Source organism: Mobula birostris, chromosome 10, assembly GCF_030028105.1.
Source record: "Mobula birostris isolate sMobBir1 chromosome 10, sMobBir1.hap1, whole genome shotgun sequence".
Lineage (NCBI taxonomy): Eukaryota > Metazoa > Chordata > Chondrichthyes > Myliobatiformes > Myliobatidae > Mobula > Mobula birostris.
Window position 1 is genome coordinate 5,137,949 of NC_092379.1, and position 20,630 is coordinate 5,158,578.

Below are 20,630 nucleotides of genomic sequence, written 5' to 3' on the forward strand. Positions count from 1 at the left end.
GTGGCATGGGTGCAGACCCAATGCTGAGCCGGCTGGCAAGGTTATTATCTGGTGCTTCCCGGTCCCTCCCCTCTCCCTTCTGCTTTTCTCAACCATGATTGCCCTCTCTCTTCCCCTTCCCCACTCTCAGTCCACAATAGAGACCCAGATCAGAATCAGGTTTATCATCACTCACATGTATCATGAAACTTTATTTTTGCATCAGCAGTACAGTGCAATACATAAAATTACTACAGTACTGTGCAAAAGTCCTAGGCACCCTAACTATATATATGTGCCTAAGACTTTTGCACAACAGTACTGTAATTCTGAAGGCAATGCTGTATTTTTTTGGCATGCCAATCTTCAAATGAACAGCAATCACAGGCCCTTCCTGGAATAAGTTTGAGGAGGAGTCTACCATTTTGAATAGAGATAAAAGGTCTTGGTGAATTATTCCAGAAAGAAATCTCTGCCAATGTCCTGGGTTACACTTTTAGTTACTACCTCATTACTTTTTGTGGGATCTTGCTGTGTTCAAATTGACAGCCCCTTTTTCTCACTAGCTGCAACTTGCTTTGCAACATCCTGGGGGCATAAAAGATACCATGTTAAATACCAGTAGTTTCAAGGCATCATACACTTGTGACCTCCTGTACCTGATATAAAGGACACTAAGCGTATGTTCATTGTCGTCTGCTGCTGCAGCCCATCTTCTTTAAGGTTCGACGTGTTATGCATTCAGAGAGGCTATTTTGCACACCACTGTTGTACGCTGCTGGTTATTTAAGTTACTGCTACCCTTCTTGTCAGCCTGAAGCTCTGACCTCTCAGTATCAAGGCATTTTTGTCCACAGACCTGCCACACACTGGATACTCTTTTTTTGTTTTTCACACCATTCTTTTTAAATTCCAGAGACTGTTGTGCATGAAAATCCCAGGAGGTCAAATTTTTCTGAGATACTCAGACCACCCCATCTGGCGCCAACAATCATCCCATGGTCAAAGTCACTTAGACCACATTTCTTCCCCATTCTGATGTTTGGTCTGAGCAACAACTGAACCTCTTGACCGTGTCTGCGTGTTTTTATGCATCGAGTCGCTGCTGCAAGATTGGCTGATTAGATATTTGCATAAACAAGCAGATGTGCAGGTGTACCTAACAAAGTGGCCACTGAGTGTACATTAGGGCTTATTCCTCCTGATCAAAATGAGGAACCCCGGATGCCTTCAAATTCCTTTTCGCAAGTTCTCAAATCTGATTTCTAACACTCATCCCCCACCAGAGAGCCTTCGTGCAGTTACCCAGACTGGACTTTTGTACACTGATTCACTGAATGATTCCTGAGGGACCCAGCAGACCGTGCGATCTCACTTAGGCAGCAACATGCTTTAAATATTGAATGACATCAGGGTTGCTGTGACCAAGACTGAACAGAAAAAAGGCCTCGTGATTCTGCTGTCTGGTTTTGGCCCACTCCCAGGAAAGAGCTCAACTATTTCCTTTGAAAGATTAACCATCAGAATATTATCCCTTTACATTCACCTGGAAAATGCCAGAATCAGCATTTCAACCTCTCTCACAAAAATCTTCACCCAGCCCCATGACTTTTCACATGGCTAAGATTCTTATGTGGTGAACTATAGACTCTGTAGATCACCTTTGCTGTCTCAGCCACACAGCTGATTTTAACAGGTGTCACGATTATAACGAAAAGTTCTTTTGTCATAGTCCAAGAGGCTTGAAATTTGAAATAAAGTGCTGTAAGTACTTAGCTGATTAGGCAGTATTGTTTAGATTCAACAGCAAGACTTCAGATCATTAGTCCAGGCATTTTGATTGGTTACTGTCTGTTACACCGCTGGCATTTAGGGCGGCAATGAAGGTCCTCCATCTCTGTTTTTCCTTGACCATACACCGTTGCATTTAGATATAGAAGAACTCTTCATTACTATTTCTGTAACAAATCTTTTTTGACCAGTCGGGGTTGTTAACCTGGAGGACTGGTGAATATTTGTCCGACCTCTACCCTTTGACCTGTTTGATGTGGGTGACCCTACCTTGTGCCAAAGCACATAGCCCTGACTCCAGCCAACATGGTTCTGTAGGATACTGAGGCACACAAGCCTCGAAACCTTACAACAAGGTTATGGTCCTCTTGGAGGAGGCCAGGTATTTTGATTACTAGTCCATTACTGCTGTTCTAGTGTAACCCACAATATATTTAAGGGAATAGAGTAAGGTTTCTAGAAGGGAGCTACAGCTACAGTGAGTGTGAGTGCAAACCTACAACCTAATTGTAGCCTCTATTTTAAGATCATCATCATCAAAATATGCTGTGACATATGACATGGGCAATCACAGTCTGTGACCATGATCGTTCTTGGCAATTTTTTCTGCAGAAGTGGTTTGCCATTGACTTAGGCAGTGTCTTTAGCAGACAGGTGATGCCGGTCATTATCAAACCTCTTTAGCAATTGTCTGCCTGGTGTCAGTGGTCACATAACCAGGACCTATGATATGCACCAGCTACTCATGCGACCATCCGTCTATTTTAAGATAGACATTGTTAACTCTTGTTTCTCCACAGGTGCTGCCTGACATGCTGACTATTTCCAGCATTTTCTGCTTTATGCCTCCCAGGTCATCCCAAAGTGATTTACAGCCTTTGAATACACTTATCAGGGTGAACAAACCTTGAACAACAAGGTCATTGCCTTTCTCCCCCTCCATGTTCATCACAGAACCAGTTCAGGTAAAAACAGTTCACCATCAATTAGTACTGTGTATTGAGCTGTGAATCAAGGACTTATTGCAACATTTTTCTGTTTGTTATCAGCTGTGGTCCATCTCCGAGTCAGAACATGGGTTCAAAAACCACAGCTTGGACCTGAGTACATAACCCATCTACAAAGGGAACTAGGTGCTGTAGAAGGGCCATGCGGTGATGTAGTACACAGCACATCACTTCACAGTTCCAGCCGTAAGACTGAGGTTGGATTCTCACTGCTATCTGTAAGGAGTACGTACATCCTCCCTGTAATCGTGTGAGCTTCCTCCGGGTGGCAGTGTGGAAATACGTCTCTACCAAAGGGGGTGTAAGGTGCTCCTTACCTACACTGTCCTGCAGGTCACCCTTGGGCAAGGTGTAGCACCTGTCTAGCCCCCCCCACCCCCCAATTTGAATGGAAAGAACCTATTTCCCTGAGGTTAACGAGTTGGGAATCAGGGGATTAACTGGTAAGAAATTAAAGAGTTCAAAGTCCAAAGCAAATTTATTTTAAAGTACCATCTGCAAAACTGAGATTCATCTTCTTGCTGGCAATTACAGAAAGAAAGTAAAACAACTGAATTTTAGGAAAATATACACATGGGTGGCAGGGTGGAGATATGTCTCAACCAAGGGAGGTGTAAGACACTCCTTCCCTCCGCTAACCTGCAGGTCACCTTTGGGCAAGGTGTAGCCGCCACCCCCCCTCCACCCAATCAGGGTCATGTGAAGCCGTGGGAGCAGGTGGTGGATGGTCATATGAGTAGCCAGTGCATATCACATGTCCTGGTTATGTGACCACTGATGCCAGGCAGACAATCTCTGAAGAGTATAGATCATGGCTGGGGTCACCCGTCCTGTGACACTGTCCAGAAGAAGACAATGGCAAACCACTTCTGTATAAAACTTTGCCAAGAACAATCATGGTGATGGAACAACCATGATCACCCACTTCATACAACACGGCACGTATAGAATGAACGAGCTCTGGTTTCCTCCCACATTCCAAAGACAAACAGTTAGGGTTTTGAGTTGTGGGTATGCTGTGTTGGCGCTGGAAGCACAGCTCTCACTGATTTGATTTGATGCACACGATATGTTTCATGTACACAGGAACATAGAAAACCAACAGCACAATACAGGCCCTTCGGCCCACAATGCTGTGCTGAACATGTCCTTACTTCAGGAATTACCTAGGGTTACCCATGACCCTCTATTTTTCTAAGCTCCATGTACCTGTCCAGGAGTCTCTCAAAAGACCCTATCGTATCCACTTCCACCACTGTCGCAGGTAGCCCATTCCACGCACTCACCACTCTATGTGTAAAAAAACGTACCCCTGACATCTACTTCCAAGCAGCTTAAAACTGTGCCCTCTCGTGCTAGCCACTTTGGCCCTGGGAAAAAGCCTCTGACTACCCACATGATCAATGCCTCTCATCATCTTATACACCTCTATCAGGTCACCTCTCATTCTCCGCTGTTCCAAGGAGAAAAGGCTGAGTTCACTAAACCTATTTTCATAAGGCATGCTCCCCAATCCAGGCAAAATCCTTGTAAATCTCCTCTGCACCCTTTCTATGGTTTCCACATTCTTCCTATAGTGAGGTGACCAGAACTGAGCACAGTACTCCAAGTGGGGTCTGACCAGGGTCCTATATAGCTGCAACATTACCTCTTGGCTCTTAAACTCAATCCCACGATTGATGAAGGCCAATGCACCATATGCCTTCTTAACCACAGAGTCAACCTGCGCAGCAGCTTTGAGTGTCCCATGGACTCGGACCCCAAGATCCCTCTGATCCTCCACACTGCCAAGAGTCTTATCATTAATACTTTATACTGCCATCATATTGGACCTACCAAAATGAACCACCTCTCACTTATGTGGGCTGAATTCCATCTGCCACTTCTCAGCCCAGTTTTGCATCCTATCAATGTCCCACTGTAACCTCTGACAGCCCTCCACACTATCCACAACACCCCCAACCACTGTGTCATCAGCAAATTTACTAACCCATCCCACCACTTCCTCATCCAGATCATTTATAAAACTCATAAAATTATATAAAATTTATAAGTAGGGGCCCCAGAACAGATCCCTGAGGCACACCACTGTTCACTGACCCCCATGCAGAATGTGACCTGTCTACAACCACTCTTTGCCTTCTGTGGCCAAGGCAGTTCTGGATCCACAAAGCAATGTCCCCTTGGATCCTATGCCTCCTTACTTTCTCAATAAGCCTTGCATGGGGTACCTTATCAAATGCCTTGCTGAAATCAAAATACATTACATCTACTGCTCTACATTCTCAAAAAATTCAATCAGGCTCGTAAGGCACGACCTGTCTTTGACAAAGCCGTGCTGACTATTCCTAATCATATTATGCCTCTCCAAGTGTTCACAAATCCCGCCTCTCAGGATCTTTTCCATCAACTTACCAACCACTGAAGTAAGACTCACTGATCTATAATTTCCTGGGCTATTTCTGCTCCTTTTCTTGATTTATGAAACAACATCTGCAATCCTCCGATCCTCCAGAACCTCTCCTGTCCCCATTGATGATGCAAAGGTCATCACCAGAGACTCAGCAATCTCCTCCCTCACCTCCCACAGTAGCCTGGGGTACATCTTATCTGGTCCCAGTGACATATCCAACCTGATGCTTTCCAAAAGCTCCAGCACATCCTCTTTCTTTATATCTACATGCTCAAGCTTTTCAGTCCACTCTAAGTCATCCCTACAATCGCCAAGATCCTTTTCTGTAGTGAATACTGAAACAAAGTACTCATTAAGTATCTCTGCTATCTCCTCCGGTTCCAAACACACTTTTGCACTGTCACACTTCATTAGTCCTATTCTCTCATATCTTATCCTCTTGCTCTTCACATATATGTAGAATGCCTTGGGGTTTTCTTTAATCCTGTCTGCCAAGGCCTTCTCATGACCCCTTCTGGCTCTCCTAGTTTCTTTCTTAAGCTCCTTCCTGCTAGCCATAGAATCTTCTAAATCTCTATCATTACCTAGTTTTTTGAACCTTTTGTAACCTCTCCTTTTCTTCTTGACTAGATTTACAACAGCCTTTGTACACCACGGTTCCTGTACCCTACCATCCTTTCCCTGCCTCAATGGAATGTACCTATGCAGGACCCCACGCAAATAACCTCTGAACATTTGCCACATTTCTTCCGTACGTTTCCCTGAAAACATGTTTCCAGTTTATGCTTCCAAGTTCCTGCCTGATAGCCTCATATTTCCCCTTACCCCAATTAAATGCTTTCCTAACTTGTCTGTTCCTGTCCCTCTCCAATGCTATGGTAAAGGAGATGGAATTGTGATCACTATCTCCAAAATGCTCTCCCACTGAGAGACCTGACACCTGACCAGGTTCATTTCCCAATACCAGATCAAGTACAGCCTCTCCTCTTGTAGGCTTATCAACATATTGTGTCAAGAAACCTTCCTGAACACACCTAACAAACTCTACACCATCTAAACCCCTACCTCTAGGGACATGCCAATCAATATTTGGGAAATTAAAATCTCCCACCACGACAATCCTGTTATTATTACACCTTTCCAGAATCTGTCTCCCTATCTACTTCTTGATGTCCCTGTTACTATTGGGTGGTCTATAAAAAAACACCCAGTAGAGTTATTGACCCCTTCCTGTTCCTAACTTCCACCACAGAGACTCCGTAGACAATCTCTCCATGTCTGCCTCCTTTTCGACAGCCGTGACACTACCTCTGATCAACAGTGCCACGCCCCCACCTCTTTTGCCTCCCTCCCTGTCCTTTCTGAAACATCAAAAGCCTGGTACTTGTAGTAACATTACTGGCCCTGAGCCATCCAAGTCTCTGTAATGGCCACAACATGTGACAAAATAAGGCAAATTGTTCCTCAATCAATCATTCGCTCTAAAGAAGTTCCTGTATTTCATATGAAATATTAAATTGATATGATATACCATGGTACTATTTGTAGAAGAACATCTAAATTCTCTTTCCATTCCCAACCATTGTTTATCCCTTAATCGGCATTAATGTAAGTGACCATCTGATTGATATTCCATTGAGTTTGTGGAAACTCGCTTTGCAGAAGTAGTCTGCTTCAAAGTTCAAAGTAAATTCATTATCAAATTATATATTTCACTGTATACAACCCTGAGATTCATTTTCTTGCAGGCATACTCAGTAAATCCAATATCCATGATAGAATCAATGAAAGACTGCACCAACAGGGCAGACAACCAGTATGCAAACGACAACAAACTGCAAATAAAAAAGAAATAATAAATAAATAAATAAATAAGCAAGCAAGCATTAAATATCAAGGACATGAGATGAAGAGTCCTTGAAAGTGAGTCCATAGGTTATGGAAACAGTTCAGTGATGGGCCAAGTGATTTTATCCTCATTGGTTCAAGAGCCTGATGGTCCCTGATGATAACTGTCCCTGAACCTGGTGTGAGTCCTAAGGCTCCTGTACCTTCTTCCTGATGGCGGCAGTGAGGTAAAAGTACATCCTTGGTGGTGGGGTACCCTGATGATGGATGCGACTTTTGTGTGCCAACGCTCAGTGTAGATATGCTCAATGGAGAGGAGGGCTTTGCCTGTGATGGACTGTGCCGTATCCTCTACGTTTTGTAAGATTTTCCTTTCAAAGGCATCGGTGTTTCCATACCAGGCTGTGATGCAGCCAGTCAATATACTCTCCGCCTCACCTCTGCAGAAGTTTGCCAAAGTTTTAGATGACATGCCAAACCTTCACAAACTCCGAAAGAAGTTGTGGTACTGCCGTGCTTTCTGCATAATCACACCTACCTGCTGAGCCCGCTGAAGTAATAACACTGAAGAATTTAAAGCTGCTGACCCCCGATGAGGACTGGCTCATGGACCTCCAGTTTCCTACTCCCAAAGTCAATATTCAGCTTCTTTGCCTTGCTGATGTTGAGCTGTTGCAGCATCATTCAATCTCCCTCCTATATACTGCTTGGTTACCACCTTCACCTCACTGGCTGTAAAGCACTTTCTGGATAGACGTGGCTGTGAAAGGTTCTGTTTACATACAGTACATGTAAGTTTTTATGTTCCTGTCATACTAATATTTACTGAGTGAGCTGCCTAAACAACATCCGGATGTTGTGTATGACTGTTTTGTCAAACAGTGTGCAATGAATGATTACAATTTGGCAGCTGATTCCTTTCACATGGTTACTGGAGCAAGTCCTACAGCTCAAAATCAGATCGTCTGTTAGCAACCAGGTTGTCAAAATGACTGGAATTAGTTCTTCTGTTCACATGCGTAATGACAGTGATTTCTGTCAATGGACAGGTGTTTAGCAGAGGTAGGCATGCTTAAATCAGAATCAAGTTTAATATCACCGGCAGATACCATGAAGTCTATTAATTTTGTGGCATCGGTACAATGCAATACCTAATAATAGAGAAAAAAAACCTGTAAATTACTATATGAATGTATATGTGTGAATATATTGTAGCCCCCCTGGCCACCCTCAGGGTCGCTCGGCTCGCTGTCGTCTAGGGAAACAGCCTCGGCCCCGCCAAACTGGGTAATTAGTTTGTGTGGATGCTGTGTGATATACCCCACCCCGCCCAAATAACAGACAATACACCAGATGCAATTAAATGATTTACAGTTTATAGATATTACTGGAACTATATAATTAAAAGAGAATAAAATATAAAAGGAAAATAAAAGGCGCCACATTTATCAAAGTTCAATCTCTTCGTGCACAAAAACCGTTGGAGCTCAAGGACCTTCTTCTTCACCCTGCGACCCCCTCGGACCACCTCGACCGGCCGCCTGGGACCAACAACGGTGGTCGACCAGACGCTCCTCACGAGTCCGTCTCCGTCTCCTCGCCGAACGTCCCGCTCGGGGTCCGACCCCGTTAGCGGACTCACAGCACCTGGTCCATCCTCTGTCTCGCTCTCCCACCTTCTCCCCCAAAACCCCCTCACAAACAGTATCTTCAAATACACCAAAACCATAACAACTATCCCAATTGGTTAATAGCACCCTCTTATCACCCTCTAAACCACAATAAGCTGCTAGCGCAAACTTTCTCAGCGTTAAAGCACAACAAAGCCGCATTCCCCAGATTAACATAACAAAGACGCCATTTTAATTAGCCTTCGCAGTAACATAAAAATCGAAACCCCCTTACACTCTCCCCCCACCAAATAAAGTCATGTCCTCATGACTTCTAAATAACTCGCCACCCAGTCCTACAGACATACACCACACACATACACAGATACACACAGTGACAGTGCTCCCCAAACAGTGGACCTTACTCCCGTCCCACGGGCGCTAAATAGGCCAACCTATCTGGGAGCTTCTTAACCCTCTGAGACCTCCGTACCCCCTCACCTAAACCCACAAGGCTCAGACACTACTAGGGATACCTCGGGCCTGCTTGCCAACTCCTCTCTCACTCAGGCCACCACTACAGCTCGGAGCCCCCTGTCCCGTGGCCGGGGCCCCGCCTCTCCTCCTTCCTGATCCTGCCGTAACTCAGACTGCCCACAGCTAGCCCTCCCCACTACACCTGCCTCAGTGGGAGAAGGGCCAAAGGTCTCTTCCTCAATCACGGGGAAGTTAGCGAAAGGCAGCATGTACCACATGTGCAGCACATCGTCCTTCGAATCCGTATCCTTCCTCATTCCCTCGATCGGTAGCTGCTGTTTGAGTTTCTCCAAACTGAAACATTTAGCTGGGGCTACCCCTTCAGCCTCCTGCAGTCGAGACGTCAGCTTCTTCGGGGACTCCTTCAACTCTCGCCACAGCCTCAGCAGTTCTGACTTAGGGTTCCTGGCCATCTCAATCTGGGACGCAGTTACCCCACCAGCTTCTTCCACCCTGACCTGAAAAGCAGCAGTTAAAGGATGTTCAGCCTCCGGTTGTTTCTTCCTGAGGGCGTCTTCCAGGTCAACTTTCAGTTTTTCCACTTCATTTAAGCTCGCGATAGTCATCTTCAGGTTCCTTTCAAGCGTCCGCCTCCCTTTTCCGAGATCTGTCCTCCATTTCTTTACCTCCTCGGGAGTGTAGTCAAACTCCCCTCCCTGGGCTCTCGGTTTTCTGTTGACCTTAGTCAGAACACTTCCTTGATCTTCCCCAACTTGTAAATCTTCCAATCTGTTCTGAATGGACGTCTTGAGTTTGTGCTGATCCCTTCGAAGATGGGTCATTGTTTCTTCTCGCTGGATTAATTCATCAGTACATGACCGCAGTGCGGTGCAAATCCCCTCTCTTCCCTGTGTCTCATTCAGATTGACGACCTGGGTTTCCATCCCCCGGTCCACCACCGTCTGTCCCAACACCAGGAAGTTCAACTGGTATGTCGGGTCATTTTCCTCACATTGCACCAAACTCCTCCGGCCAAAAACTCCTCCACATTTGACACTTCGCTTCGGTCGCCCGGGCTCAGCCACTCGCCTCGCCTCATAGTCCCCCCAGGCGAATCCAAGCTCTAGGCGGTCATCCACATACGTCAAAACTCCACACACCTTCACTTCCCCCATGGTTTTCCTCATGCCCCTCGGGAAGGATGCAGGGACTCCGGATATGCCCTTGGGCATCTTTTCGGATGGGAAGAATCCTAGGGAACTAGTAAAGGCCATCTTCGGCTCAACAGCCGCACTCCTCAGGATCTGGCAACATCCACCCCTCAGATGCAGCACATTAAACCACGTCGCATCAATCCACACACACGCTGCCTTCATCTTCCACGCCGCCAGGGTCCAGTTGCCGCGACCTCTCTCTCACTGAGGTGTCTTCAGCGGTCAACTCCCCTCCCTCTTGGTGGTTCGGAGCATCTACTAAGAGGGTCTCACCCTCAGCTACTTTCCCCAAGCCGTACCATCGCTGGGTCTCGTTTAAATTCGGTACCGGCTCAAGGCTGCTACACACGTCCTCAGAAGCAACTCGACACGCTGGGTGCCCAAGACAATGCCCCCATGAACTCCAGGGTCATTAACCAATCATCGTCTTCTGGATAACTACTGCCACTAGTACCCAAAGTCTCCGGTGCCCTTGCAGTTGTCAAGGGTAAATGCTTCAGACACCGGTTGTAAAACGAACTGTCCAACAACTTGACCTGTGCCCCGGGATGAAGGATGGCTTTAGAATCGCTTCCCTCTATCCATAACGTCACCCTGGGGCGTGGTCCCTCTAAGCCTTCAGGAATAGGGTCTTTTCCTTGCGGAAGTTCAGTGGTACATTGCTAGGAACGTGCTTCCCCAGAGACCGCAGGCCGTTCCCCCACTGGGCCTCCACTAAGTTTCCCGACACCTCTCTGATCAGCTGAACAACTGATCCCCTGAAATGATCCCCCTGGCACTACAAGCAATTTAGCCGCCCTCCTCGCCAGAGAAGACACACTGAAAACTCCCCCCCCACCTTTCAAATAACTGACAGCTGTCACTACGGTGTAAGTGAACCTGACAGCTCTAACACCGTCACCAGCCCGCCTACTCAAACTTTCAACCAGTCCCTGTTGCTCTCCCTCAACCAAGCACTGCCACTCATCTAACAACTGAGAGATCCGCTCCGACCCTCTTGGGGTGGACACTATCCCAAACGCCAGGCGGAGCCTGCCAGAGCTAGAACATTTATTCGCAGACTCTACCTCCAAATCAGACCACTCTTTCCTCTCTCTCCCAACTGCATGGACAGCTCCGAGTGCCACCTCTAACTCGTCAATGCTAGTCTGAACTCGAACAAAGACAGCACCCACAACGCATACAGCAATCAACAGCAAATAACCCACAGAGATACACATTACAGATTTAAACAGGGCACCCACACAGCATACCAACAGACTCAAGCATCCCGGACAAAGCCCCCACAATGTAGCCCCCCGGCCACCCTCAGGGTCGCTCGGCTCGCTGTCGTCTAGGGAAACAGTCTCGGCCCCGCCAAACTGGGTAATTCGTTTGTGTGGATGCTGTGTGAGGTACCCCACCCCGCCCAAATAACAGACATTACACCAGATGCAATTAAATGATTTACAGTTTATAGATATTACTGGAACTATATAATTAAAAGAGAATAAAATATAAAAGGAAAATAAAAGGCGCCACACTTATCAAAGTTCAATCTCTTCGTGCACAAAAACCGTTGGAGCTCAAGGACCTTCTTCTTCACCCTGCGACCCCCTCGGACCACCTCGACCGGCCACCTGGGACCAACAACGGTGGTCGACCAGACTCTCCACACGAGTCCGTCTCCGTCTCCTTGCCGAACGCCCTCCTCAGGGTCCGACCCCGTTAGCGGACTCGCAGCACCTGGTCCATCCTCTGTCTCGCTCTCCCACCTTCTCCCCCAAAACCCCCTCGCAAACAGTATCTTCAAATACACCAAAACCATAACAACTATCCCAATTGGTTAATAGCACCCTCTTATCACCCTCTAAACCACAATAAGCTGCTAGCGCAAACTTTCTCAGCGTTAAAGCACAACAAAGCCGCATTCCCCAGATTAACATAACAAAAACGCCATTTTAATTAGCCTCCGCAGTAACATAAAAATCGAAACCCCCTTACAATATATACAAACTTTGTATATATATATATATATATATATATATATATATATATATAGTTACATTAAATAAGTAGTGCAAAAGACAAAAATAAAAAAGTGGTGAGGTAGTGTCCATGGGTTCAATGTCCATTCAGAAATCAGATGGCAGAGGGGAAGAAGCTGTTCCTGAATAATGGTTATTATTCTATTATTCAGTGTGTGTCTTCAGGCTCCTGTACCTCCTCGCCTTTTTGCAGCTTCAATCCTGTGCAGTAGCCATCCAGCACCCCCCATACCAAACTGTGATGCGGCCAGTCAGAATGCTGTCCCCGATACACCTGTAGAAAATGCGAGTGTCTTTGGTGTTGTACCAAATCTCCTCAAACTCCTAATGAAATATAGCTGCTGTCTTGCCTTCTTTGTAGCTGTGTCAATATGTTGGGTCCAGGACAGATCCTCAGATATTGACATCCAAGAACTTGAAATTACTCGTTCTCTCCACTTCTGATCCCTCTATGAGGATTGGTTTGTGTTCCTTCATCTTACCCATCCTGAAGTCCACAGTCAGTTCTTTGGTCTTACTGAGTTGTTACTGTGACACCACCCAACTCGAAGCCCAAAATAAATTTTTATTATCAAAGTACATTTATGTCACTATATACAACCCTGAGCTTCATTTTCTTGTGGGCATACTCAGTAAATCTATAGAATAATAACCATTATTCAGCAGTCTGATGGTTGAGGGATAGTAGCTGTCGCTGAACCTGGTGGTGTGGGTCCTGAGGCACTAGTAGATAAGATTAGATTAGATTGAACTTTGTTGTCATTGTGCTGAGTACAGATACAAAGCCAATGAAATGCAGTTAGCATCTGACCAGAAATGCAAAGAATAGCGTTATTTACAAAATAACTGTGAATAAAAAGTAACAGCACACAAATATAGAAGTACTGAGACAGTACAATACGGATGCAATACTGCTTAGCGCTGTGATGTGAGGTTCAGCAGGGTCACAGCCTCAGGGAAGAAGCTCTTCCTGTGCCTGCTGGTGTGGGAGTGGAGGCTCCTGTAGCGCCTACCGGATGGTAGGAGAGTAAAAAGTCCATGGTTAGGGTGAGATGCATCCTTGATAATGCTTTTCGCCCTGCCCAGGCAGCGTTTATGGTAGACGTTCTTGATGATGGGCAACTGGGTGCCGATAATCCGCTGGGCAGTTTTCACCACACGCTGGAGTGCCTTGCGATTCGTTAAGTGACAATTGCCATACCACACTGAGATGCAGTTGGTGAGTATGCTCTCAATGGTACAGCGGTAAAAGTCTGTCAGTATCCTGGGACAGAAGTGAGCTTTCTTGATGCTCCACAGGAAATAAAGGCGCTGTTGTAGGAAATAAAGGAAATACCTTCTCCCTTTGTCTTTGGAATGTGGGAGAAAACTGGTGCAAATCCATGGAGTTGTACAAACTGTTTATAGACAGTGGTGGGAATCAAATCCCAATTGGCAGCCGCTGGTGCTGTAATAAAATTGGGCTAACCACTATGCTACCATGCCACCCCTGCCCTTAAATGGAAAATCCTGCAAAAATTAGTGGATACAGCCCAGTCCGTCATGGGTAAAGCTCTCCCCACCATTGAGCACATCTACAGGAGTGTGGTCACAGGAAAGCAAAATCCATCATCAGTGACCCCCACCATCCAGGTCATGCTCTCTTCTCACTGCTACAAATAGGAAGAAGGTACAGGAGCCTCAGGACCCACACACCAGGTTCAGGAACAGATATTACCCCTCAACCATCAGGCTCTTGAACTAGAGAGGATAACTTCACTCAACTTCACTCAACTTCACTTCAATTGAAATGTTCCCACAACCAATGGACTAATTTTCCAGGATTCTTTGTCTCATGTTCTCGATATTTATTGCTTAATTATTTATTATTATTATTTCTTCTTTTCTGTGTTTGCACAATTTGTTGTCCTCTTGCTTTCTGGTTGAACACCCTGGTTGGTGCGGTCCTTCATTAATCCTGTTATGGTTATTACTCTATAGAGTATGCCCACAGGAAAACTAATCTCAGCCCAGTACCTGGAGACTTATATTTACTTTGAACTTTGAACATACGGTGAGGGTTGGGGTTAGTGATACTATGTTGATGCCAGAAGTGTGGTGCACTTGCAGACAGCCTACAGCACAATCCTCGCTGATTTGACGCAAATGGCACATTTCGCTCTATGTTTCAGTGTACATGTGGCAAATAAGGCTAATCTTCAGCTTATCCAGTGAGTGGACCCAATGCAGAAAATAAAGGTCGATGTATCGAGCGAATTTTCTAGAGTTTAGCCTTGTACTCGAAGACCAGAACTGCCCAGAAGCTCTCATGGTTCTCTCAGAGCTGGTAGAGTAACCTTTCTTTAAACTTTCATGGCCTGGCATTTAGTTCCAAACCCTGGAACTAATTGCTTGCAAGACAAGATGGTGGCTTGACAACATAGCAGTTAGTGTAATGCTGCAATTGCACCAGCAACGTGGGTTCAGTCCCGACAGCTGTCTGTAAGGAGTTTGTACATTCTCCCTGTTAGGGTGTATTCTGGAGTTAAGATATGTGGCAAATATTAACTTCAGCAACCAAACTTTAGACCTGAACATGGATTGTGGATGAAGTTTAAAAATGCAGCCCTCGACTATAGTTTCCTGAAGCTGTGGACACCAGTTAATTGAAAACCAGGGAATGCAAATTAACATTCATTTCGTGTGTCTGGAGTGTGGGTGCGAAGAAGGAGGAGTGAAATTATATCTATTCACAGAAAGGACTGTAGATGCATTGTAACTATAGAATTGTCCTGCCACTAACTTTGATCTCTAGCACTTAAAACGTCATGTAATATCGGGTCAAACAGGCCTCTTCCTCCGGCACTCTCATTTTCTTGAATAAAACACAGCTGTATCCAGCAGCTTTGGTGACCTTGTTCACTCCCTGTGACCATGTGGGTTTCCTCTCGGCTGGTCCACATTCCTCCCACATTCCAAAGATACAGGTCAGTAGGTTAACAACAGGAATTCTGCAGATGCTGGAAATTCAAGCAACACACATCAAAGTTGCTGGTGAACGCAGCAGGCCAGGAAGCATCTCTAGGAAGAGGTACAGTCGACGTTTCAGGCTGAGACCCTTTGTCAGGACTAACTGAAGGAAGAGTGAGTAAGGGATTTGAAAATGGGAGAGGGAGGGGGAGATCCAAAATGATAGGAGAAGACAGGAGGGGGAGGGATGGAGCCAAGAGCTGGACAGGTGATAGGCAAAAGGGATATGAGAGGATCATGGGACAGGAGGTCCGGGGAGAAAGACAACGGGGGGGAACCCAGAGGATGGGCAAGGGGTATGGTCAGAGGGACAGAGGGAGAAAAAGGAGAGTGAGAGAAAGAATGTGTGTATAAAAATAAATAACAGATGGGGTACGAGGGGGAGGTGGGGCATTAGCGGAAGTTAGAGAAGTCGATGTGCATGCCATCAGATTGGAGGCTACCCAGATGGAATATAAGGTGTTGTTCCTCCAACCTGAGTGTGGCTTCATCTTTACAGTAGAGGAGGCCGTGGATAGACATCTCAGAATGGGAATGGGTTGTGGAATTAAAATGCGTGGTCAGTAGGTTAATTGATGCAACTGGGGCGACATGGGCTCGTTGGGCTGGGAGGACCAGTTAGCGTGATATATCTCTGAATAATAATAAAATATAAAATAGAATCAAATGAATATCAAGGCAACCCCAATGCTATAGTACTAGAGTTGCAAATGGGTGGGCCAGAAGAGGCAGGAGATCAACTTCCCTAAAGACATTAGTGAGCCAGATGTTTATTGTGAACAATCTAATGGACGGTGAATATTATAGTAACCGGCTTTTAAATTCCAGAGTCATCAGATTCATTTAACTTATTGACCTTACTCCCCCCCCCCCCCCCGAGTGAGATTTGGGACCAGGCACCTTGACTGTTAGATATTCACAATACCATCATACTGCTGTGATGAGAGGCCTAGGTAAGGACAAATGCTGGCGTATCTGAGATTAGAGTTGCGACACGATTTCAAAGTTCAAATTGAATTTATTATCAAAGTATATACACAAGTGATACAACTTTGAGATTCATCTGCTTACAGGCAGCTACAAAAGAAGGAACCCGAAACGCAAGTGCTACACCTGTCCCTACACCTCCTCTCTTGCCACCATTCAGGGCCCCAAGCAGTCCTTCCAAGTGAGGCAACACTTCACTTGTAAGTCTGTTGGGGTCATCTATTGCATCCGGTGCTCCCAGTGCAGCCTCCTCTACATCGGTGAAACCGGACGCAGATTGGGGGACCACTTCGTCGAGCACCTCCACTCCGTCCGCCACAACAGACAGGATCTCCCGGTAGCCACCCACTTCAACTCTGCTTCCCGCTCCCATTCAGATATATCCATACATGGCCTCCTTTACTGCCATGATGAGGCTAAACTCAGGTTGGAGGAGAAACACCTCATATACTGTCTAGGTAGTCTCCAGCCCCTTGGTATGAACATAGAATTCTCCAACTTCCGGTAATTCCCTCCCTCTATCCCTATGTCACTCTGCCCCCTCCCCCAGCTGCCTATCACCTCCCTCATGGTTCCGCCTCCTTCTACTACCCATTGTGTTTTCCCCTATTCCTTCTTCACCTTTCCTGCCTGTCACCTCCCTGCCTCCCTTCCCCCACCCCTTTATCTTTCCCCTTACTGGTTTTTCACCTGGAACCTACCAGCCTTCTCCTTTCCACCCTCCCCCCACCTTCTCTATAGGGCCTCTGCCCCGTCCCTCTACAGTCCTGACGAAGGGTTCCGGCCTGAAACGTCGACTGATAGTTTCCATGGATGTTGCCCGACCTGCTGAGTTCCTCCAGCGTGTTGTGAGTGTTGCTTTGACCCCAGCATCTGCAGAGTATTTTGTGTTTACAACCCAAGTTAAATATAGGCCAACACCCAATACGGGGGTGGGGGGTGGGGAGAGAGAGAGAGAGAAAAAAAGAAACTATGCAAACCAAAAAGCAAGCAACAGCATTCAGAACAAAATTGAGCCCACAGGCCCAAAGCCTGGAGTGGCAGGGGTAGGCCTATAGCCTCGGTCTCAGATCATCGCACAGCGGGGGGGGGGGGGAGAAAATCATGGCAAAGCTCGCAGAGCAGGGCACAGGTGGGAACAGGGTTCTTGATGAGATGCTGGACGAGAACCCAAATGAGTCAGAAACCCTAAACGCAATCGCAGACTGAACCAAAGTTGGGCTGACAACTGAACTCCGAGCATGAGTTCACCAGCTCTTTAAATATCCAAATCTTGGCTGCCAGCTAGCAGAGCGGGCCAGAATCTTAGAGAAACCAGGCAGCTATCCATACTCTGAAGAATCAGAGCATGATAACCCCGGAAGCTGACACAGCCAGGTGCGTCCTGTAACAGATAGGCAGGTGAGAAGAGGTAAAAGGCCAGAGTGTGGAATAGAAGAAGACAGAAAGGGAGGGAGAACTATTTTATTACAGAATTATAGCAGCATTAACCTTATAATTACCATGTTTAACGTAGTGGAAGTAATTGAATGGGATCGAATTGATTCTTCTAAGGATAAGGCAGACAAAGAGAAGATAGAAAATAATAGAAGGTTGGGTGTTGACGCTACCACGAACCCTCGAGTTAAATGACATAATCATCCACTGCAGATATTGTACAAAAGGCTTACATTTCACACAATGTCCCAAGCACTAAAGACTTTGGAAATTAGGTCACAGTGTAAAGAAGACTTGCATGACAAACAATATTGTGATCACGGCTGACTGTTTTCCGTGTCACTGAATGAGGAATAAATATTTGCAAGTGCACCTGGTTTAATCCTCGGCTCTTCAAAATCTATTTATTTATTTAGCTACAGCGCGGAATCGGCCCTTCGAGTTGTGCCACCCAGCAATCCCCCAATTTAACATGGGGGGAGGGGTGGCAGCATTGACTCCAGGACGCCGTGCCACACCGCCTCCGGTGCCTCTCTCCTGGATGGCTGTAAACAGGTGACACTGCGGCTTGAGGCCTGGTCCTCGCTACGACGGGAGCCTCGCCGTCCGCCCATAAATCAGTGAATCGGACTTGCAACGTTCCACATTAACGACGTCCAACAGGGTCCCGCGGTCACGAGGAAAGCGACTAAGGTGATCGCTCGCTGTTAGACTGCACACTGCCTTCGCGATCTGGCTCCTCCGACGCCTCTCTACCGCAGGCCGAGCCACGACCAGCTCATTCAGTTTCTCTGCCAACCAGTAACGCGGTGATGGGGTAGACCTACAGTTCTTTAAGTTCTCAATGTCCAGCAGAGTCTTGCAGTCACAAAAATATTTTAAAACAAGACAAAAACACCTTTGGTTGATCTTGTAGGAGCGGCTGCGGCTGAATGTGCCACTCCCTTACCAGAAGATGGAATGTCTTTTGAAAGGCAACATTTTAGGATGTGTGGGAGGAACTGGCAAGGTGTGAGACTCCTTCATCCTGTTCAAACTTCAGATCTCTCCAAAACTCTGCCTGTTCCCGAACTCCTAAGTTCCAGTCTTTCAGAATCCTAACCTGCACTAAAAAGTAGTTCAGTAATTACTTTAAAAAAAAATTCTCATCTTTTAATTCATTCACCTCTCAGTCACAGAAAGGCAGCGTCTATTATTAAGGGCCTCCAGCACCCAGGTCATGCCCTCTTCTCATTGTTACCGTCAGGCAGGAGGTACAGAAGCCTGAAGGCACACACTCAGCGATTCAGGAACAGCGTCTTCCCCTCTGCCATCCGATTCCTAAGTGGACATTGAACCCGTGAACACTACCTCACTTTTTAAATATATATTATTTCTGTTTTTTTGCACGATTTTTAATTTATTCAATATATATGCTGTAATTGTTTCAATTATTTATTTTTTTTTCTTCTATATTATGTATCGCATTGAACTGCTGCTGCTAAGTTAACAAATTTCACGACACATGCCTGTGATTACTGTCTTACTATTGCTCTACTAATTCAACTTAGCCCTTTGATGGAAATCATGCTAAGATAGAGTCAAAGAAAACTGCAGCACAGAAACAGGCCTTTTGGCCCATCTAGTCTGTGCCAAAACATTTACACTGTCTATTCCCATCAACCTGCACCTGGACCATAGTCCTCCATACCTCTCCCATCCATGTACTTATCCAAACGTCTCTTAAATATTAAAACCAAGCTCGCTTCCACCACTTGCAATGTCAGCTCATTCCATACTCTCACCACCCTGTGAGTGAAGAAGTTTCCCCGATATGTCCCTTAAACACTTCACCTTTCACCCATAGCCCATGACTCCTAGTTCTAGTCCCACCCAACCTCAGTGGAAAAAGCCTGCTTGCACTTTTCCTATCTATAGCCCTCATAATTGTGCATACTTTTGTCTAAATCACAGACGTTCCATGATTTTTGAAGCCTTGACACAAATAGCAATACAACAGAAAGTGGGCTCTCACGAAGGGAATAATTAATAACATTCATCTACGGGCAATATGATAATTGGATATTAACAGCATTTAATTCAAATAAATTGATTAATTCTCTGAAATTGAATTATTGAGGCATAGATCGAGTAGACAGGGAGAATCTGTTTCCCAGGGTTGAAATGTCTAACACCAGAGGGCATGCATTGAAGGTGAGAGGGGGTAGGTTCAAGGGGGATATGAGGGGTAAGTTTTTCACTCAGGGAGTGCTGGATGTCTGAAATGCACTGCCTGGTATGATGGTAGAAGCAAATACATCAAAGGCTTTTAAGAGACTTTTGAACAGCCACATGGATGTGAGGAAGATGGAGGGATATGGACATTGTGTAGGTAGGAGGGATTAGTTCTTTGGAGTTTGGGTTTTTTAATTTACTATTTGGAATCAGAATCAGGTTTATTATCACCGTCATGTGTTATGAAATTTGTTAACTTAGCAGCAGCAGTTCAATGCAATACATAATATAGAAGAAGAAAATGATAATAATAATAAATCATCATCATCAGGTGCCGTGCCCAGTTTGAGCTTTGACTGCCATGGCCCACACACTCCTGTTTCGGGTCAAGTGGATCAATTCATTGGTATTCATTTCCAGTTCTCTGGCTGCTGTCTCCATCATCATTTGTCTTTGTCTTCCTCTTGCTTTCTTCCCTTCAATCTTTCCCATAATTACCGTGCATTCTAACTCCTCTTTCCTAATCACATGTCCAATGAAGTCACGTTGCCTTTTCATGATCTCATACATTATTTCTCTTTTTGTGCTTGCTCTGTTCATGACATCCTCGTTAGATA